Below are 23,536 nucleotides of genomic sequence, written 5' to 3'. Positions count from 1 at the left end.
GTCTCTTCTCTACTTCTAACCTCAGTCCCTATTTATAGGAAACATGAGTGAACAAAAAATATACCAAGTCTAGACATTTTAACTTCGCATAACAAATGACTTAGTAAAATAACATAAAATGCGAAACTATACAATACACTATTTTCGACTTTTTACAATTTTACATCTACAATCTCCCCCTTTGTAAACAGTCGATGCAATTCAACCCATAAGCTTTTGAATTGCAGAGTGGATTGTCCTTTGCACTTATCCATACCAGGAGATCACCTTCTTGAGATCTTTCTTGTCTCCTTCAGTATTCTTCTTGCAGTTATTCATACGTATAATAAAGTGCGTATATTGCAAAGAATTATATCTTTCTATCTCTGAGACTTTGAACAAAAATTTCTTCGGTTTTCCTTTTGTGTCTCTTCAGAAAACACCATGCCAAATGGTTTTAGGCATATTTCACCAACAACATACTTCGACAAAGCTGATTGAGATAAAGTTTCTTCCCAAGGAACTTTTACTTCTCTACCCAGCACATTAGCTAATTCATCATCTGTAAGGGCCAAACAGTCGAAATAGTTGTTGATGAATGTCTTCACATGTGCGAAGCCAACCTTGAACACATCTGTCTCAGAGCCTTTAAAATTGTTTTCTTCCATATGCTTCAAGATCAGAGCCACTTGAATTAAATCATTGCAGTTCATCAATGGAAAATCAGCTACTGTGAAGTCATACTGCTTGTTGTCTGCTCTGATAACAAAATAACGGAAATTTTGAAGCATGTCTTCAAAAAAAATATCCTTCTTAATTGTCAGCACCTTTTTAATCTTCATTAAAGACCAAACATCATCTGGATTCTTCCCCAAGACTGCATGAAATCTGATTTTCATGTGAGTATAGTCATCAGGATTATCAAATTTCTCACTAATTTGATATTGAGCAGTGATGAACATCATTTCATTTATCGGGAAATCCAATTGGCAATGATCTGAGTTCGCAATATCATAACTTCTTTTCGGCTTCTTCTCGAACTCATACATCTCCCTTCCCATAACTTTCGACTCTATTGTTTCCTAAGAGTAAAGTTTCGCAGGATCTCCTTTGTTCATGGAGGGAGGATCACTTTCCCTTTGCCTCATAATGCTTTGTACTTGTCTCATTCTCTCCAACTCAGCCTCTGCCTCAGCTTTCTTCTCCTCCTTTCATTTTTTGTACAATATCCCTTTTCCTTTTCCCACAACATCTGTTTGAGGTTTTGAACTCGAACCTCCTTCATTTTCTTCAATAACAATACCTTAGGAAACTGTTTTTGTGGTAATTGTAGTTGAAGAAATCGGTTTCGTAGGTATAGGAAGAGTGGCTATAAGCTGAGTCGATATCACTTTTCCAACAATTTTTTCCTCCTCTTCTTTACTTCGACTTTTCTCTCCCCCTTGCACCCCTGTAAAAACAGGTGGAGCACTTTTCGGTAGTAAAGAAGTGAAATTTGGAGCAAGGGCTTTTTTAATTGCTTGTTCTAAAGTATTAATCTTTAGAGAGAAAAATTCAGGAGTAAGGATTTGAGTTGATGAAGAATGCGAAACTGCTGTTTTAAGCTCAGTCACCAACTTTGTCAGCTGATCAAACTTCTCCTTTGTTTCTTCTTTATGAGCTTCAAGAACAGGAACATCAATAAAATTTTGGAGTTTGGAAGAAACCTCCACAATCTGCTTTTGAACATCTGCATGTTTAGTATGAATATCCTGAAGATCCTTCGCAAGTTCAGACTTCAACTCTTGAATCTTAAAGTTTACATCCTCACGAACTTTCTTTACATCTTGTACAAAAAGAATATGATGTTCTTTTGTAGCAGCTTTTAAATCTTGAACAACGGAAGTAAAATTGCACCCTTGTGCTTTAATTCTAAGCTCATTATTTTTGTCTGTTTGATCAACCTTTTCCATGATACGCTTCTCAGCCCCTTTTATCATGACATCAACCTCCATGGCTGATATAGAAGATATTCTACCAGAATCAGCTTGCATTTGAATAATGGCCTTCAATTTCTGATTCAAAATTTTAAACTGTTTTCCTGTCATCAGCATATGATCAGGAATATCTTCTTCATCTGAATCAAAAGGAATATCATCAAGTATCCCTCCAAAGGATCCTCCTTCAGCTTCAGTATCAGACAACGGTTGCGAAGGTTGAGGATTTTCAGGTGATTGAGATGGAAAAAGTGTTGTGAATGGGTTTTGAAGAACATGATCAAATATTGAGGAAGTGGTGGATAAAGTGGTAACGGGTAATGAAATGGGTAAAGAGGTTGAGATTGTTGGTGTAACACTCAGGATAGGTGCCCCCGTATCAGATACGTTGACAACCGTATCGGAAATAGGTACCTCCTCAGAAACTGATTTGGTAAGAACTATTTCGAGTGGTTTGGTTTGTAGTAGAGTGGTGGGAAATTGCGAAGTATGAATAAGTGGTAAAGAAACATTTACCATAGATGTGACGGTTGGATTTTCTGGTACGATTTCTTCATCAGATGATTCATTGCAAATCACCATCTTCCTCCTTTTTACAAGTGTACGTTGCATATTTTTGGCAACATCTTCAACTCGTTGTCGTTTCTTGCCTGGAGAAACCGGTGCGGGAATACTGCGAATAGTAATGCCTTTACTACTCACTTCAGCTTTGCGAATTTTCTTCAATACCCCAGACTTAGAAGGTATGAGTTCTTTCTTCGACTTTGATAAAATTTCTTCAGTTGGAATAGTTTCATCTTGTACTTTTGATGAGGATGAACCCTTCGCATCTTTCTTGCTAACCTTCTTTTTCTTTAACGGAGTAGCAACATCTAGTAATACTCTAGTCTGGTCTGATGTATCAATATTTCGCAAATATCTCACCAAAACTTTGTGAGTTGGAGAAACTTTGCGAAACATCGCATCTGGAATGCGATCCACATGAGAAAAAATTGCCTCATCATCTTCTATAGTCTTTGGAAATTGATAGAAGGAAAATTCAGCAACTGCAACATCTGTCATTACTGGAATTGCTTCTTTCTCATAAACTTTTTCCAGAATTAAGCTCCAGTATCTTGCACATGAAATCCCTTTCTCCAAATTTGTATTTTCAAGACTTTTAATAAATTCCTTCCACAACTGAGTTGCATAGTCAACATTGATATCATAGTAGATGCCCATAACCATAGCATAGACTTCCATTCTTCCTCTATCCAGTCCAACTGACCTTCCTGTAAGACATCTTAGAAAAATGCCAAATAGGAAATTCCAGATACACGACAACCCAGACTTTCTGAAGTCACTGATTTTCTCAAGCTCCGGTTGATGACCCATCTCATTGAACATGTTAATGATCTGCGAGTTGACAGGTTTGACAAACGGAGGGTTGTTTGGAATCTGCAAGATTTCAACAAACATCTTCTTGGATAATTTAACCCGTTTGTTGTAGGTTAAATTGAAGGTGATCACATCCGCCGTGTGATTGTATGATGCCGTTGAAGCTGCCATGGATAGCCATACCATTGGAACAGAGAATGAGCTGAACATAGCAGTTGACAGAGGTGATCGTTTCAGAGCAACGATAAGCATCTTCAATTCTTCAGGATAAGAGGAAATGTTTGGATTAACTTGATAATTTGTGCTTTGAATCTTCATCAGGGATTGAGAAAGAACTTCATCAGTGTTGGAATGAGTGGCTGCCATTGTTAGGGTTTTGAGAAAGATGAAGTTTTGATCAAGGTTTAAACTTTGAAGTTTTGTGAGAGTTCTTGTTTGCGTAACCGTACATAGTGTTCTTGATCCCCATTTTATAGGTTACTCAAAATTGATTTGAAATTAAAGCGGGATACATTTAATGTTATCCGATGTGGCACCCTGAAAATCGGATCATGACTGCAAAAGATAACCATGCTTCAAAAAGTAACTGTCCCATCTCCTTGAAAACCGGATAGAATACCAACCATTTTGATTATACAGCCTGTCAAGTTTCCCGTTATAGAATCTGAACCGTTAAAACCCTTCGCATGGAATCAAGGCTCTTTCACTTTTGGGATGTAAAGTGAAGTCATATGCCAGATTTGCGAAATCATCGGTCTGAGTTGGTTTTACTCAGAACCTCAAGGATTTCGTGTGTGCATTGTGTCAACAAAATAAGATGAGAAACAAAACAAATTTTTTTTTGGATTGTTGTGATGTAAAAAATTTAATTTGACATGAATGCAGTAAAACCCCAGGAAAAGGTTGCTTCGTTAATCATCAAGAGAGATAATCAACAGCTTGTATAGTTTCCCGTGAATTACAATCGAATACTTGTAGAGAAGTATCGAAGGGCTTCTTTTTAAAAGGCATTTGGAATTGGTTTGAAATTTCATTACATATCAGCCTTAACATAAGGTGAGAAATTGTAAATGAAATTACCTGTTTGACCAGTGTAGTCAGTGACAAGTTGGCTTGGGAGAATATTTATCATGATAAGGATTTGCGAATGAAACTTACACTGAAATCATATTCAAAAAAAAAATTTTGTTCTGGATCTTGTTGGGTAACAAACATTCTTGGTTGTGAAGATTTGATCAAGACCACACATGCGAATTGAATATGATTTGAAGTTTCGAAAGTTTTGATACTGAAACAAAGGTTTCGTGAAAATCTGGAACAAAGTTCCCCGTCAATTCCTTAAGGTTTATGATTTTTGGGTTTCACTTCCATCACGGACTCATGATGTTAGATCACAAACACAGACTTGTGATTTGTCTAGGTTTTGATTGGTTTGATCAAAGACCTCAAGGACAAATCTCTTCAAAAATTTGGAATGGAAGAATTGTTTGGTATAAAAAGATTGGATAAGAATCGAAGTGTACCTCTGTTATAATGGACAAAACAGAAAACTCTTAACTCATTTGAGAAGAGTAAGGTAGCTCTTGTTGACTTATGCGAATACAAACCTTGTTGGGAAGAAATTTTCATGAGATAATTTCATCAAGACTTTCGTTATACACATAGAGTCATATTGAGGCTTTTGGTCTACATACAGCAGCATGCTTCTAGGGACAATCTAACTAGTGTTTAAAACAAATTTGATACCTTCCCATAGAAACACATAAGTAAGACCTCTTCGCATTTTAGCCCTGTATTTAAATCTCAACACACAAAGATTAAAGAACAAAGACAACAAAATTATTTTTGTGATTTTTGAATTTTTCAAAATTAAAGAACAAAACAACAACACATAAAGTCTTTTTGGATTTTTATTTTTTTTTTCAAAATGAAAAACATAACAAAATAAAGTCTTTTTGGATTTTTGATTTTTCAAAAAAAATATAACAAAATAAAATCTTTTTGGATTTTTGATTTTTCAAAAAAGTATAACAAAATAAAATCTTTTTGGATTTTTGATTTTTCAAAAAAAAAATTTGTTGTAACCGTTACCTTAGTTGTTATGATCTCAGATGCAAAAAGATATGGATGCGAAGCCATGTGAAGCCTCTGAATGAACAGTAACCTCTGAATAATTTTGACTCTTATCTGCTAAACAAAACTTTTAGGCTTGTGTTGTTGAAATTTAATTCGCATTAATCATCCCCAAACCTGCTAAAATTTTAACAAATGATTTTTCATCAAGAGGTTTTGTAAAAATATCAGCAAGTTGCTCAGTTGTTTTAACAAAATGAATTTCAATATTCCCATCTTCCACATGATCTTTGATAAAATGATATCTAAGAGCAATGTGTTTTGTCTTTGAATGTTGTACTAGATTATGAAAAATACGAATAACACTTTGCGAATCACAATACAAAGGAATCCTTTTCATGTTTATTGCATAATCACGAAGTTGACTCTGAATCCAAATAATTTGCGAAGTGCAAGCAGCAGCAGCTATGTATTCTGCCTCAGCGGTTGATATAGCTACACAAGTCTGTTTCTTTGATTGCCAGCTCACCAACTTCCAATCCAATAGTTGACATCCACCAGTCGTACTTTTTCTATCCAAAGTACATCCTCCTATATCAGAATCTGAAAAAGCTTGAATGAAAAACCCTGTTTTCGCAGGATACCAAAGTCCTAAAGAAACGGTTGCCTTTAGATAGCAAAAAATATTTTTCACTGCAGTCAAATGAGGTTCTCTTGGATTACCTTGATATCTAGCACAATTACAAACCGAAAACATAATATCAGGTCTACTTGCAGTTAAGTACAATAAAGACCCTATCATGCTACGATAAATTGTTAAATCAACAACAGGAGCATCTAACGAAGGAGTTAGTCTTGTTCCTACTGCCATAGGTACTCTGAGTTTTGTGCTATTAAGCATTCCAAACTTTTCAAGCAAGTTCTTCGTATATTTTTCTTGATTGATTAAGATTCCTTTCCTGTTCTGTCTTATGTTTAAACCAAGAAAATTATTAATTTTTTCCATCATGCTCATTTCAAACTGACTTTTCATTAAATTTTCAAATTCAATTGACAATGCTGGATCAGTTGAGCCAAAGATAATATCATCAACATAAATTTGAACAAGCATTAGATGACACCCAACTTTCTTGCGAAATAATGTGGGGTCGACTGATCCTTGTTTAAATTTAGATTGTTTCAAGAAATTTGTAAGTGTTGCGTACCAGGCTCTTGGTGCTTGTTTTAATCCATATACAGCTTTGTCAAGGATATAAACATGATTAGGATGTTCATTGTTTACAAATCCTGGTGGTTGTTCAACATACACTGTTTCTTCTAGTTCTCCATTTAAGAATGCACATTTAACATCCATTTGATAAACATCAAAGTCTTTATGAGCTGCATAGGCTAAAAATATGCGAATTGCTTTAAGTCTTGCAACAGGTGCAAATGTTTCTTCATAGTCTATGCCTTCTTGTTGCGAATAACCTTTAACCACTAGTCTTGCTTTATTTCGAATAATATTGCCATCTTTGTCGGTTTTGTTTTTAAAAATCCATTTTAATCCGACAATTGAAACATCAGAAGGTTTAGAAACTAATCTCCAAACCTTGTTTCGTTCAAATTCAGCCAATTCAGATCGCATAGCAACAACCCAATCTGAGTGTTCCATAGCATCCTTTACTGTTTTTGGCTCTATTTTCAAAATAAAGACATTAAACATACATAGTTCTTGGTTTGCATTCAGTACCTCATTTTTCGCACAAAGTTGAGCTCTAGTCAACACACCTTCTGGTGGATTACCAATTACCTATTCTTTTGGATGATTTCTTGTCCATTTCTCAAGTGGTGAAAAATTAGGATCAAATTCTAATGGTGCATCTTCATACATATCTTCATTTTCAGATCCTGCAATAGAAAAGTTATCATTTAGTTCATGAAACTCATCATTTTCATCAAGATTAATTGTCTCTGTTGCATCATGCTCCCCCTCAACATGATCTTCATCTTGATGCTCCCCCTCAAAATGATGTTCCTGTTGATTCTGCGAATGCTCCCCCTCAACTTGATGATTCATAATTTCCTCCTCCATACGAACATCAGACGTACTTTCACAAGTTATCGATGTTGTAGTTATTGTTGAATCATCAGTATGTTTTGAAGATTCTGATTTTTGATTATCAGGAGCATTATTTTCTGCGTCAATTGCCCTGTCAGGAATTCCAAAAATTAAGTCATAATCAAAATCATTGATTTCAGAATTATCAATTTGAGTATTTGAATCCACAAGTATTGATTTATTTTCAAATTTACTATCTATTTGTTTAAGATAGTAATCATCAAATGTTAAATTGAAAGTTTCTTCAACTTTTCTTGTTCGTTTATTAAGCACTCTGTATGCAACTGAAGTCTGTGAATATCCTAAGAATACGCCTTCATCAGCTTTAGCTTGGAACTTGGACAAATTATCTTTGAGATTCATGATAAAGCACTTGCAACCAAAAACATGAAAGAATTTTACATTAGGTTTCTGATTATTGATTATTTCATATGGAGTAACATTGAATCTTCGATGAATGAATGATCTATTCTTAGTAAAACATGTTGTGGACACTACTTCTGCCCAAAGATATTGAGGTAGATTCGCATATGTTAGCATGGTTCTGGCTGCTTCGCATAGAGATCGATTTCTTCTTTCAAAACCACCATTTTGTTGTGGAGTATATGGTGATGAGAAATTATGCGAAATGCCTTTGCTTGTGAGAAAAATATCAAGAGTTTGATTTTTAAACTCAGAACCATTATCACTTTTAATTTTTCGTACATTCTTCTTCAGACTAAGTACAATCTTTTTGATAAAATCAATCATCGTCTGAGCAACTTCATATTTCAACCTGAGAAAAAACACCCATGTGAATCTAGAGAAATCATCTACAACAACTAAAATATATCGCTTTTTATTTATTGTTGCAACAGTTTATGGTCCACATAAGTCAATGTGAAGAAGTTCCAATGGATCTACTATTTTTGAATCTATCACAATCGGATGACCTTTTCGATGTTGTTTTCCTTGTTCACAAGCTGCACACAAAGAATCATTGTCAAATTTTAGTACTGGTAACCCTCGAACTAAATCTTCAGTTACAAGTTTATTTATATTTCGAAAGTTCAAATGTGACAATCTTCTATGCCAAAGCCAGCTAAGATCATTAGATGTTTTTGATAGTAAACACACAGCAGGTTTTCCCACAATTGGTTTGATGTCCAGTGTAAACATATCACCATATCTTTTGGATTTGAGAAGTATTTCATTTGACTTTGCATTTGAAATGATACTTCCTTCTTCATTAAATACAACTTGATTTCCAGTACCCATAACAGGTTGTGACACACTTATCAAATTATGTTGAAGTCCTTCAACATAAGCAACTCTGTTTACTGTGAAGTTTCCATTTGTGACTTTCTCATATCCTTTCACTTGACACTTGTGATTATTTCCAAATTTGACTACTCCAGCATTTTCCAAGCTTCTATAATCTCGCAAATTTTCCTTTCTTCCAGTCATATGACGAGAGCAACCACTATCAATATACCATTTCATATCATATTGCTCGTCACACATCACCTGCATTTATTGAAAGAATTTAGGAACCCAAGACTTATTGGGTCCATCATTAGTAGAATGAAACAAATTTTTGGAATTTAAAAACCATGTTTTCACTTTGTTTGTAACAGAATCCATTATATCAACATCATCAGATCTAGATATTGAGATATAGTCATTCAATAGTTTTGGATTTCCATTGATTGTAATCTTATCCTTCTCAACATTCGCATTTTTGATAACTGGTTTCCATTTTTGAACCGGAACTTGCGAATTATGAGACATGGCACTAGTAGTTGAAGAATTATTTGCAAACTTATCAAATGCACTCTTGATTTGTTCTTCTGAAAACTTTCCACTTTGATATTTTCTTCCTTTCCCTTCAAACCAATGATTGATCGTACTTACATCAGATTTTCCTTTTGTATATGAAACTTTGGTTGGTTTTGAGACTGAAGGATTTGGAAAATTTAGTTGTTTTGGTGAAAATTTCACTTTGGCTTGAGTTGAATTTTTCAAACTTGATGAAGTATTCGTGAATTTGCCAACATTTTGAAACTTTTGATTATTTGCAAATTTTTGCGAATTCTCAAATTTTCGATTGTTGTCATACTTGCGAATATATGGAACTTTGTCAACAGAGTTTATTGGTTGATGAAAACTTGAATTTATTTGTGTATTTTTGTTTTGAAATTGTGATGATGTTTTCGAAATTTGTTCTTTTTCATCTCTTGGTTTGTTATGAACTTGCAAGAATATTGCTTTTCTTGCTTTTCTTTTTGAAACATTATTTTCTGTTGAATAATTTCCAACCATCAATTTGAATTCATGTGAATTTAGTTTCACTTCAACCTTTGAGTTTTCAACTTTTTCAAAAATTTTGTTTGATTTTTCACCTTTAACCACCTATTTTTGTAATGATTTTTGTTTTTGAAACACATAAGGATTTTGAGTTAAATTGTTTTCTTCTGTGTTTTGGTTTGCAAAAAAACCTTCTGTCGTGGACTTTTGATTATCTTGTTTAATTCAGGATGAACTTTCTCAGCATTTCCAGTAGTGACAAAAACTTGATTTGGAAAAATGGTTTTATCAGTACATACAAAATTTAGATATACCACTGTGTTGGTTTCCAAATAATGTGCGCCTTTGTCATTTAAAATTTTGTCAAATTCTTTTGTATTTTCAAACACTTGATCAACCACAATTCTTTGAGGTGTTTCATTTGAAACTTTCTTTTCTTCTTTGTTCTCATCAGTGTCATCAGTTTTCTAGCTTTCAACTTCCACATTATCAAACTTACAATGTTGCGAAGTTGAAGGTTTATAAATTTCATCCTCTACTATTGAATCAACTATTATTTCTTTACCTTTGATCTTACATGTGATATTAATGATTGACAATTGAGAACAATCAACCTCTTCTTCCTCTTCTATCTCACTGATTTCACTCACATTTTCTGAATTTTCATCAATATCAGCATAATTGAATTGTGAGGCAAGAATTGAATTTTCGGTTTTCTTTATGATTTTCACTTGTTCACTCTTTGTCAAACTTTCATTGACAATGTTAACCAATTCATCAGGATTCAGAAATTCATCAATTTTGACAATACTATATGGGTATCTATCATCAGGTATTTTGTCAAATTGAGCAATTGTACTTTCACAATCATAAGAAACAACATCAACTTTTTCACGTTCTTACTCAAGAAAAGGTAAAAGTTTCCTATGTTGTTCTTTGCTAATATCAGAAAAATGATGTAAAGCAGTTAATTTTGCATACAATCTTTTTGCAGAATTACAATATATGTTTCTTTGTGCTAGCAATAACCTAACATCATTTGTAAGATTATTCCTATCACAATCTATATTTTTGACTTGCATTTCCAGTTTTTCTACTCTGCTCTTCTTTATTTCTAAATCTCTTCGTGTCTCACTTAGTTGCAAATTTAATTTTTTAGCTTCATTACTAGCAGACACAATAACAGAATCAAAATAAGCCACAGTATCATCAAATGAAACAATTTCAGCATCATAGGCAGATAAAGGAATATTAAAAGATTCAAGAATTGCACGTACCTTGGTTGTCATGGGTGATTTGTCAGTGGATTTAGATACAAAACATCTCCCTGAAATGTTCTCTTCGCAATCCTCAAAACTTGCGAACATTGCCCCATGTGTGGGATGCCTCATTTCCTCGTCATCAGATCCTGAAGACCAGATCTGATATGTTCCACTTTCTTCATCAGCAGATTCTCCCTTAGCAACTAAAGACACTCCTTTGGTCTTAGCACGTAATTCTTCAATCTTTTCAGAGTAGTAAGCTTCATCTTTAACTTTTTCCTTCTTCTCTTCTTTCTTTCGCAACATGTAATCTGCTGCGAAATGATTCGCACCATTGCAATAGTGACAGTAAATTCCTGAATCATCTTTCAACTTTTTCTCTTCATTCGTATCTTTCTGTTTCTCATCTGTTTTCTCCATTTTCTTCCTCTCCTCCCCTCCAGTTCTAGTGACAGCATTCTTCACATCACTAGTCTTTCCTTTTGGATTAAAAGGCTTTTTGAAAAACTTCTTAACTCTGTTGTTTGAATAGAATGCTACAGCTTCATTATCGGAGTTCATCAAAAATCCTTCTTCATCTAAACCATCTTTTTCATCAGTTTCTAATACCTTTGAAACAAGAGCCAAAGGACCACCAATTACTTGTTTTGACTCTTCATACATTTCTGAGACCTCACATTCATGTGTTTTCAGTTGATTGTAGAGATCATTCAATTTAGTTGTATCAAAACTTTGTTGATTCTTAATCATCATGCTCACACTTCGCCATTCCTTGCGAAGACCCATAATGAAAGTTAAATTGAATTCCATGAGAGATCTAGTGATACCATACCTATTGCAGCGAAACATAAGCTCATTCAGACGATCATAGTAATTTTCAAGAGTTTCTGCATCCTTTTGTCTGAATTCCTTCAGTTCAACTAGACATTGCTTCACAGAGTCGATGTTAGTCTTTTCGCTACCTTGATACTTTTCTTTTAGAGTGTTCCAGATATCCTTGGCTGTTTTACAACTATGAATGTAATTGTAAACCACAGGAGGTAGGGCACCTCTTAGTTCCCTCATGCACCTCTTTTCATTATTCTTCAGTCGTTTTAGTTGATCATCAACATCAGTAGATGCAGTGGATGGTCCAATTGGTTGAACATTAGCAGGAGCTTGTACTGTTCCATCGATACAATTCCAAAGTTCTTCATCAATTCCATTTAAGTAATCTTCCATTCTATCAGCCCACTGATCATAGTATTCTGGAATTAACATCGGAATTTTGGTTGAGGAACCAAGCAAGTGAGAGAAAGAAGTCATTGTATTCATGTTGAAGTTCGCCATTGATGATCACAGAAAATATCCGAAAACTTGAAAACTTGATGAATTTGAGAATTTGATCAAATGTATTGATCACAAATCACTAATCGATTACTCGACTTAACAATTCAAATACAGAATCAATTCAAATCTGAAGATCAAAAGTGATTTTCAAAACCAAAATGCGCGGAAAATTTTGAGTAATATTGCAACTCAAAAAGCAAATGAGAATTGTTATTGAGATTTGAGAAAAGAAAAGTTAGATTTGAGTGATTGAAGATTAAGAACATAAAGAGTAAATATTAATCAGATCTCATATTGATAAAGACTGATTACAAAATAAGCAGAGAAGAGATATCTGTTGCGAAAAGTCTCTTCTCTACTTCTAACCTTAGTCCCTATTTATAGGAAACATGAGTGAACAAAAAATATACCAAGTCTAGACATTTTAACTTCGCATAACAAATGACTTAGTAAAATAACATAAAATGCGAAACTATACAATACACTATTTTCGACTTTTTACAATTTTACATCTACAATGCATGACCTGCAGGAAGGTCAAGGCAGAGGACCAAAGGCCTCACGGAAAGACGCATCCGTCAGACATCCCCATGTGGAAATGGGAAGATATTACTATGGATTTCATCACCAAGCTTCCCAGTACCTCACGAGGAGTGGATTCGATATGGGTCATCGTGGATCGGTTGACCAAGAGTGTCTATTTTATACCGATCCGGGAAAGCATTTCAGTTGAGAAGCTGGATGACATCTACATTCGGGAGGTTATGGACCGACACGGAGTTCCATTCTCTGTGATTTCTGACAGAGACGTGCGGTTTACTTCCAGATTCTGGAGAAATTTCACGACGAGTTGGGTACTCGTCTGCATTTTAGCACTGCCTTTCACCCGTAGACGGATGGTCAGAGCAAGCGAACCATCCAGATATTGGATGATATGCTACGGGTGTGCGTATTAGACTTCGGTGGTAGTTGGGATACCTATCTCCCTTTGGCTGAGTTCTCCTACAACAACGGCTACCACACGAGTATCGATCATCCTCCCTTCGAGATGTTGTACGGGAGGAAGTGCAGGACCCCAATATGTTGGGGTGAGGTTGGACATCGGGTTATGGGGAGCACCGAAGTGGTGCTTAAGATGACAGAGAGGATTCAACAGGTTCGGAATAGGCTTCAGACTACTTAGATTTGGTAGAAAAGTTATACCGACAAGCATCGTTCAGACCTGGAGTTCCAGGTCGGAGAAAGGGTCCTTCTGAAGGTGTCACCTTTGAAAGGTGTCATCCGATTCAGGAAATATGGGGCAAGTTGGGCCCCAGGTACATTGGCCCTTTCAGGGTAGTATCTCGAGTGGGCAAGGTGGTGTATAGGCTAGATCTGCCAGTCGAGCTTAGCCAGATTCACAATACATTCCACATCACCCATCTGCGGAAGTGCCTAGTATACGACACAATGGTGGTCCCTCTTAGTTATTTTTATATACGTGTCGGTATAAACTCGAGTTTCTTTACGTTCCGACATAAATTTGGTGTATGTTTTCTTTTAATTTTTGTATACATTTCCTATGTATGAATCGAGTCACATATAATATATTTTCATTTGATGGTATAAATTGGAGTTAGTCGGTAGTACCAACCTTATATATTTATCTATCAACTAATACAACATTATCTAACTTTACAAATGAAATTCCGATTTTCCATTAATTTAAATATTATTGTACGAGTGAGATGACAAACGGACAGCAAACTGCTCCATTAAGTCTTAAAAAATCAACTTATAAAACGAATTGGCCAGCTGCAATATGCAAGCAAGTCTTAAACTTGTAGATCATATTAACTTATAAAACTATTAAAACCATACTACATTGAAATTTGTTTATTACAAAATTTGAATGTTGGAATCAAAAGGTAACGCTTTCTAAAAGACAAAAGAAGCTCATTGGCATTTTTTAAAAGAAAAAGGTCGTGATGGGTTCCCTTTTAAAAAGCTAGATATAAAAGCAGCATGGTTTTACTTTTAATTTACGAGCATGGCATTACCTAATATTTCTAAAGTTACAAATCTAATCTCTATCTGTAAATAACGTTGTGTATTTTTCGAATTGTTGTTAAAAGTAGGGATGAACAAAAAATTGAATCCGGAAACCGAAAAACCAAAAGAAAAACCGACACTTTGGGTTTGAGTTTTTTAAATATCGAAATATTGGGTTCGGTTTCAGTTTTAGGAAATGTAAAAACTGAACCAACCCGAATTTATAAAATTATAACTTTTCTGTAAATTATATATATATATATATATATATATATATATATATATATATATATATATATATATATATATATATATATATATTGTTTAATAAATCCTTAAAATTTAGGGGATTCTTCTATTCATTATTTAGTTTGTTTGTTAAGAAAAAATGTTATTGTTTAATAAATTTATGATTCTTAATTTGTTAGGATTCAAAAAGTGTTATGAAATCCAGTATTATATCAATTAAAATAAGATCCAAAATTATATTATTTAAATCCTTATGATATAAAATATTATGAATCAAAATATATAGCAAAACACTTTATTTGGGTCGGAAATGATATGATTCTTAAGTTTTGATTATATATATATATATATATATATATATATATATATATATATATATATATATATATATATATATATATATATATATATATATATATATATATATATATATATATATATCGTAAAATTGTTGTTTGATATCAAAATGTGACATTTTTGAAAATTTCCATGTCAAATGTCAATAGACCGAAAAATTATTTTTGTTGAACTAGTAAATTATCATAACTATAGTGATACTTATAATGTTACATGTAATGATGATGGTACATGTCATAATGAAGGTGACGACGATGACTTTATAAAAATTGGTGACCCAGTGGATAAAGTTGATTTTAGTAAATTAGGCACAAGATTAGATTATGATGAAATTGAATGGCTCATTGTAGTCAACAATCACATCCAAAGCCTATTTGTTTGTATGTCATATATATCGGATTGTCCTAACCAGGAACGAATATGCAGTCGGTCCATCCCATAGCCAAAACTCGACTAATGCAATAAAGGAGCGTCAAATTTATAGCGGCAAAAAAGCTCTTTAACTAGCACTATGAATACAAAGTATAGAGGAGGGGTTTTTAGTACAAAACTGTCAAGCATAAAAAACATAGATTATAAGAAAATTGTGTAGATAAAAATTTTAACTGATATGTTTTGTCGTTAAAACTAAATGTCTATAGCATGTTCCATCCACAAATTTGTTGACCACCACAGATGTTCTTCAGTACAGTTTAATCCAAGACATCGCGAATCAAGCAAAAAAAAGTGTTAGGGACATTTTGTTGCAGATGTGTTAGGTAAGGATTATAACAGAGTCTAGTATGGAAACTATATCCAACAAGATTTAAATATAAGGCTCACCATCCATGTTACCTACAAACAAGCATAACGTTCCAAGCAATACACATTTAATCTTCTAAGGGTCACTCGAACGGACTCAGTTCCTAAACTACCATATATTGTTACATATTAGAAAAGTTTAATCGTGGTTCAGTCATATCATTCAAAAGGATGAAGAAGACCGCTTTGAGTTCTTGTTTCTCTCCATTGGTAGTAGTTATCATTTGTATGTTAGATTGTTTTGATTAAGTTCAATGTTTATATAGTTATCGCTCATTTGTAAACATGTTTTGATTGTGTTGCAAGTAACAACATTTTGCAACATCCGTTAGTGTGCCCTCATGATAGATGTGAAACAATTTAAAGTTGAATTCATGGGCATTATGTTGTTGGCGTTAGTGATGGACGGAAACAACCACATTTTGAATGTTACATATGGATTACCCAAGAGTGAGTGCATGGAGTCGTGGTCATAGTTTCTACAAAAACTACATGATTGTATCGGGGACTTGGAACCATTAACAATCTTTTTCTGATTGGACTACCTCCATTGACACGTCTATTGCGAATATATTAATGTAGCGACTCTTGAGTTTTTTTTCACCTGTGCATTTATGTATTTTACCCATTCTTGTATTCCATTATTGTCAAATTCTTATATATGTTATATGGTATCATCCATTGGTTGATTTACTTAGGGATGTTATTCGGTCGGAACCGAACCAAACCGACCCGAACCCGAATAAACCAAAAACCGAATATGGGTAATTATATGAACCGAAAACTAAACAAAATAAGCAATACGGGTTCGGTTCGGGTATTATTTGGTTCGGTTCGGTTCCGTCTCGAATAACCCAAATAACATGTACACGATGATTAAGGAGCCGAATAACCCACATAACATCTAGAAATAACATTTACAATTTTATTATAACTATTGTATTTTGTATGACTTTTGTAGCTTGTGATAAACGCAAATAACAGGCATAACACGAATTAACTATTTTTGATATATAAAATGTAAAATCCAACCACCACAATCTTAAGATAAAGTAATTAAGAAACATATTAAACACTAAACATCAAACATCCAAAACACCCAAAAATCTATCTATAAGTATATAAGTTAAACATTAAACATTACGTGGGTATTTTCGGTAACGATCGATAGAACAAAAAACCGAATAAGCAATCGGGCAAGGGGAAAATGTGACTTTTCATATTCGGTTCGGTGCTTTTGTATCGAATAAGCTCTTATCCGGGTAACCCGGACCAAATATGTGACAACCCGAAACTTTTATCCTGTACAATCGATCCGTATATCAATATTTCACTCAAATTTATCATCTTATAGCGAAATATATCCTAGTTATGAGTCTTAAGAAGGGTTAGAAAGGGTGTAGCGTCACGAAATCAGGCCAAACACACCAAAGAAGGTGTGTGCGGCCGCACACCCGAGTGTGCGGCCAGCCAGCCGCACACACTCCCCCAGCCACACACCTGACCCTATAGATAATAGAGAACCCCCTTTCAGTCACCTTTTCTTCTTTGGCTGCATACTACTCTCTCTCTCTCTACTTTCTCTCTCTAAAAACTTCATCCAAGAACACCATTAAGGGCTCAAAAACGTGAACTACTCCATCATTCAGCTTGTTATAGTGGTAAGACACTTGAATCTAAGCCTAAAACTCATAGTGTTGTTCGTGTTCTTCATCCTTTGAAGGTGTACGGCCGCACACCTTCATAAGGTGGCTGCACACACACTCAAATACCCTCCAAAGTGAGAGTATGGCCTCTATAATCGAATTAAGACATGGTTTGGAACTTGAAACGCCTCAAAAATCGACATTTCGGGCTCAAACAAGGAGTGTACGACCGTACACTCCTGTGTACAACCACACACACACCCTGTACGGCCGCACACTCCTGTATGCAGCCGCAAACACAAGTCTGGCCGCACACTCACCTTTATGGCCATACACCCACTCTAATGCTCATATTTGGACTTAAACTTGCAAGGATCACTACGTGTGGAACCTAGAACACTTAGTACAAGCATTTCCAAGACCTTAGGATGGTTTCCCGTCATGATTAGTCATAAAATACCCTAATCTAATACGTATATGTGTTACCATAGGATTAATAGGGTTCACTTACGTTCAGAACATCCGTTGACACTCAGCACTCATATCGATCGTACACTCGAATCCTACGTTAAACATAAAAAAAAGTTTTCATACGTATATGTGTTACCATAGGATTAATAGGGTTCACTTGAGTTCATACCCCTACATTTTTCTGAGCTTTTCATGTTTTCAGGGGGGGGGGGGGGGGGGAATACAAGCTAAACATAAAAAAAAGTTTTCATAACTTACAAACTGATGCAATTACAATGATTTTATATCTAACGTTTAGATACAATTATCCCTTTTGTATTATGCGGAGCATAAGGGATGTTTTCAATTTATAATTGCATGGTTTCAAAACCTTACACATACGTAACAACCATTCAAACTATAATAGGTATAGTTTAGGAGTTCATTACCAGTCTTACAGGTTCAAACCTCATTCGAAGTCAAACATGTAAACTATGTCAGATTTAGTTTATCCATTACTACGAATACAAAACTAATGTATCATGCTAGATAATTATTTTATGTATAATTATTTATACTCTACACCGTTACAAACGATTTCCAACTCGAGAACAGCCGAACAAACACGTAAACTAGTTAATATAGGATTGTGAGACTATCTTCATTTTACCCCTCAGGGTACCAATAAATCCTCACCGGTAGTATAACCAGAGTCTTCTGGAGGGAGAGCGTGAAATTTATGGATAGATCTATTCGGGACCGACAATCCCACACCTGAACTGTTAGCTACAGTTAGGCGGGCATGCCTGGGGTGACAAATTTTGTAATCGTATGATGCCTAAAGAACGTCAAGGAGGTCACAGGTCAAATTAGTATGGTTATATGACTCACAATAAGGATAAACTAATCATTGTTTACCGGATTTCTATCTTCTGTAGTTTTATTTTAAGTAATAAAACTACTATACATACTAGTGGTAACCAGGGTTTCCGAACGATCATACATTACAAACTGGTGGTAGCCAGGGTTTTCAAACAGAACGTACCTTTCATATAGAAACCAACAAACATATTAAAAAATATTGGATTTTCTTGGTAAGCATGTATACATATTTCAGAACTCGGTAACAACGGTTTTTCGATACAAACGATATTTACTTATAATGGAAAGAAACTATTTATACAAATTCAGTGACTTGTTTTCAATACAAAAACTTGCTTATGAACTCACCAGCTTTTTGTTGATACGTTTTCAAAACCGCTTGTATTCTCAGGGCAACGATAGACAGGTACCTTACTAGCTTTTGGAGAAGACGGAGCATTTTTGGAGTCTCGTCTTTATCTTTTGTTATATAATGTGATGTACAAACTATGTTATCAAACAAATGTAAATATTCATATTGTAATGTATTGGTTGTGTTTACTTTGATTGCTATGATACGATTGTTGTGATACTACGTATGACATCGCCGCCCCAGAGGTTTCCGCCGTTGTTTTCCTGACAGTTCGGGGGGTGACAGATTGGTATCAAAGCTATTGTTTATAGTGAACTAATTATACCGAACCTTACATGGTATACAACTATAAATACCTAAGGTGCCGAAGTGCTCTGAACTAGAAGTATACTTTAAAAATATAAGTATTTTTACTCCAAGTATACAAGTATACCTACATACCAGAAATCGTATCGTAAAAAGAACCAAACAAAAGTAATTGGATGTCGAACACTGTGGTTAAACCTGGGTAGTTATGTAATCGTGTCTAGGGTTAATATAGCCTGATCAACTATATTCATTCGAGACATGACCAACATGTGCTTGGGAGTGACTGTGGTGTTGCAGCAGGCCTAAAACTTATCAAATATTTCTACTAAAAGAAAATGATGGAGCAAAACCTTCAACATAAAATACTATAGGAGTATTTTAATCAAAGCAGGATACATTGTAAAAATTCATTCCAAGTGTTGCTACTCATTCTTTCCTAGCGATAGTTTACTTGTTTTAGTAATTCCTTCCTGTTTATCGCTTAGTAGAACACTTTATCTATCATATAGAGATACATCTTGTTTCATATCTCTTGATTAAATTAAGTGAACTTACCATCCTCTCCTTCCTGATCATTTTAGAACGAGATGCCTCCAAAGAAAATACCCAACTCAAATAACAAAAATCCTCCACCACCTTCTCAATTCGATCCCGCTATGTTCCAGGAAGCTGTTACTGCCGTTGTGGCTTCCGCAATGTCATAGATGAACCCCGACGGTTCTGGCAGGCCAGGAGGTGGTACCCATCCCCAAAATCAGGAAGGTGGTCAGGGAAACCAGAAGGAGTGTTCTTATAAAGACTTTATGAACGCCAAACCCACATCTTTCGACGACACTGGAGGTGTCATTGCTTTGACTCGATGGTTCGAGAAGATCGAGTCCATCTTCGAAATCTGTTCCTGTTCGAAAGCCAACAAGGTGAAATTTTCCGCTTGCATTTTCACCAACAGAGCATTGACCTGGTGGAATAGTCGGGTCAAATCCTTAACCCTACCAATAGCAAATGTTATAGGTTGAGAGAGCTTGAAAGAGCTCATGCTTGCAGAGTACTGCCCATGGGGCGAAATGCAGAAACTGGAGCATTAACTCTGGAACCTAAAGATGAAGGGTTCCGATATTGCTGCCTACACTTCTAGGCTTGAAGACCTAGCACTTCTTTTCCCGGGAATGGTCACCCCGGAAAGCAAGAAGATAGAGAGATAAATTTGGGGATTGACCCCCCCAACTCAAGGGAATGTCTTGGTTGCTAGGCCAAACACTTTTGATAGCGCCAAGTGCTTGGCGCATACTCTCATAGATCACATAATTGATATGAATAAAATAACAGCGACTCCTGAACCAGTGAAAGAAATGTTGGATTACTGTCTAAGTCCATAACTATAATTGGTAAGACTTGACCCGACCCGACATGGTCCATTTGGGTTGCATGGCATCATGCACTTGGATAGACTATAATGAGAGAAATAACACTTAAGGTTGCTTAATATATTATAAGTTCTAATATATTAATAGGATTATTTAATTTGTATTGATCAAGAATTAATCTAGAATTAATTAAGTGATCAAAAGAAGACTAATTAAATATATGGGTTGATTGTGTAAATCATCCATACTTGTATAGTGGGCTAATGCTCCATGGATAATAAAGTTGGGCTAAAACCCATAGGATGGTCCATGGATGCTCCATGGTGTATTTGAACCCATGGATCCAAGGAAATGGATGGTCATGACAATTAGGGTTTACCCTAATTGTAACAACTATATAAGATCCTATCCTTTGGGAAAAATCGGCCACTGTGAAGAATAAGAAAGGGCTAGCCGATTTTAGGAGTGTTCAAGTTTCTCTCAAGTTATTCCAAGTGTATTTGGTGTTGTGTGAACCATTTGAGGTGTGACATCCCCAAAATCACGGCCAGAAAAGACCGATTTCATTTATGTTTTTTAAAATAATTTCAGAGTAAATCCTTTTGATTTAAAAGTGTTGCGGAATTTGTTCCCAAAACAAAACATGATAAAATAATATTTATCAAAGCATTTCATCAAGAGATGCATTTTCATTATATAGTCAAAACTCGGGATGTCATGTTCCGATACAGACCATAAAACATAAACGATAACATTACAAGTCATGCAACAAATATATACACATACAGACTTGTAAACAAAACAACTCGATGATTCATCCATCTTACGCCCTTGCGCCACTTCCTGTAATACAAATAAAACTGAGTGGGTCAGGCTTGGGAGCCTGGTGAGCATATAGGGTTTTCAACCCACAATAAATAAATTATATTTAATTTCACCAACCAATCACTATCCCGATTACCCATTCCCGTTATCCTCACTTTACGTCCCTAAAATAACATCTATCTCAAGGGACCTAATCTAGGATTTTCATCGGGACGGACATTACTGCTAAGGGGTTTCCTCAACAATAGATATCCTAAAAGCAACCATGAGGGGGATAGAGTACACCGGTGAACACATCGTTCACAACACCTACAGGTTATGAACCCGCTAGCGTTCCACTGGACTGTCTAGAAAGAGTCCGTGGTCGTTATCCATACTCCGCTGAATAACTAGATCAACAACAACAACAACATCGAGGCCTCTCATCTGTTTATTTCTCACCAACTATCTACCCATGTTCTACCCAACATATTAGTAGATAAAAATATATATTCTCATACATAGTTTAAAACCTGTATATCATTTTCATTCAATACATATTCCACATAACACGTATTTCATAGAAAATAAATCAGATCTATGAGATAGAAGAGAATGAATATACATTTACACATATAACAACAATATTATACACATAACACGTATTTCGTATAAAATACTTCATAATTATGCGTTAGAAGAAAGTAACTACACACTCACACGTATAAACCACAATATACTTAATACACTCAAACCATACTGGTATTATTATTGTGTTTATGAAAGGTAGTATACACTCACTTGATCCGAAGATGATCAGACAGCACTACGACTTGCAGAAGTAGTAATCCTCAGCAGATCTGGAAGATCTCTACAAAAATCGAACTTCTCGCGGGCAGAGCTTTGGCTCGGGAATCACGATCTTCGGGATTCTGGGGGCTTCGGATCTTGCTTCGGGACTCGGGAATGATACCGGGGCTTCGGGGTACTTTTGGCATGCAAATCGATGCAAAACGGGAGAGAGAAGAGAGAAAAATAGCAAAGGAGTCGGCTGTGCTCGCATCCTATTTATAGGAGGCTGGAGCCTCGGAGTACGCGGGGCGTACTACGTTACGCGGGGCATACTGCCTCAGAATCGTCATTGCTTACATATCCAAAGAACTCGAGTGCAAGGCGTGTCATGCTTCGCTGTATGCGGGGCGTAACTCAGATCAGATCGGTGACTCCTTCGGATAATCGTCCGAATTAAAGATTAAATTTAAATACAAATTATTTAGTAAACTTCGGAAATTCATATCTTCTTCATACGAACTCCGTTTTCGATGTTCTTTATATCCACGCGAAGGTGAGACTACGCTCTACAACTTTCGTTTAGACTCCGTCGGCTAATTTTGGCTTGATTTTTATTATTTATTTTTAATAGGCCGGGACAGAAAAACTTTGTTATAAATTCATAACTTCTTTGTTTGACGTCCGTTCTCACCTAACTTTTCATCGCTTCGATACCAACAACGAGACCTTCGATCCTCGTTTAGATTGTTTCGGCTAAAAACCGCTCGATTTCAAATCGAGTATTTCAGGCTGCATACCACTAAGCCGAAACTTCGATAAATCATAACTTCCTCATACAAAGTCAGATTTGGGCATTCTATATATATTCGGAAACCTCGTTTCAACTACTACAACATTAACCAAAGATATCAAGTTTATTTTACACTTTAATTTTGACGCTTATTTTTATTCTTAATTAATCAAACCACATAATTAAGCAACTAAGCACAAAACACATAATACTCAAATAATACACTTCTATTATTTCAAAACGGGTTACAAAGGTTAACCTAGACTATTACATTGCTAAAAATGGCAAGCCCGAAAACACAGGCGTTACAATTCTCTCCACCTTAG

The sequence above is a fragment of the Lactuca sativa genome, chromosome 5 (assembly GCF_002870075.4).
Source record: "Lactuca sativa cultivar Salinas chromosome 5, Lsat_Salinas_v11, whole genome shotgun sequence".
NCBI classification, from domain to species: Eukaryota; Viridiplantae; Streptophyta; class Magnoliopsida; order Asterales; family Asteraceae; genus Lactuca; species Lactuca sativa.
The sequence above is the reverse complement of the archived record's forward strand: the minus strand, read 5'-3'. Positions refer to the sequence as shown.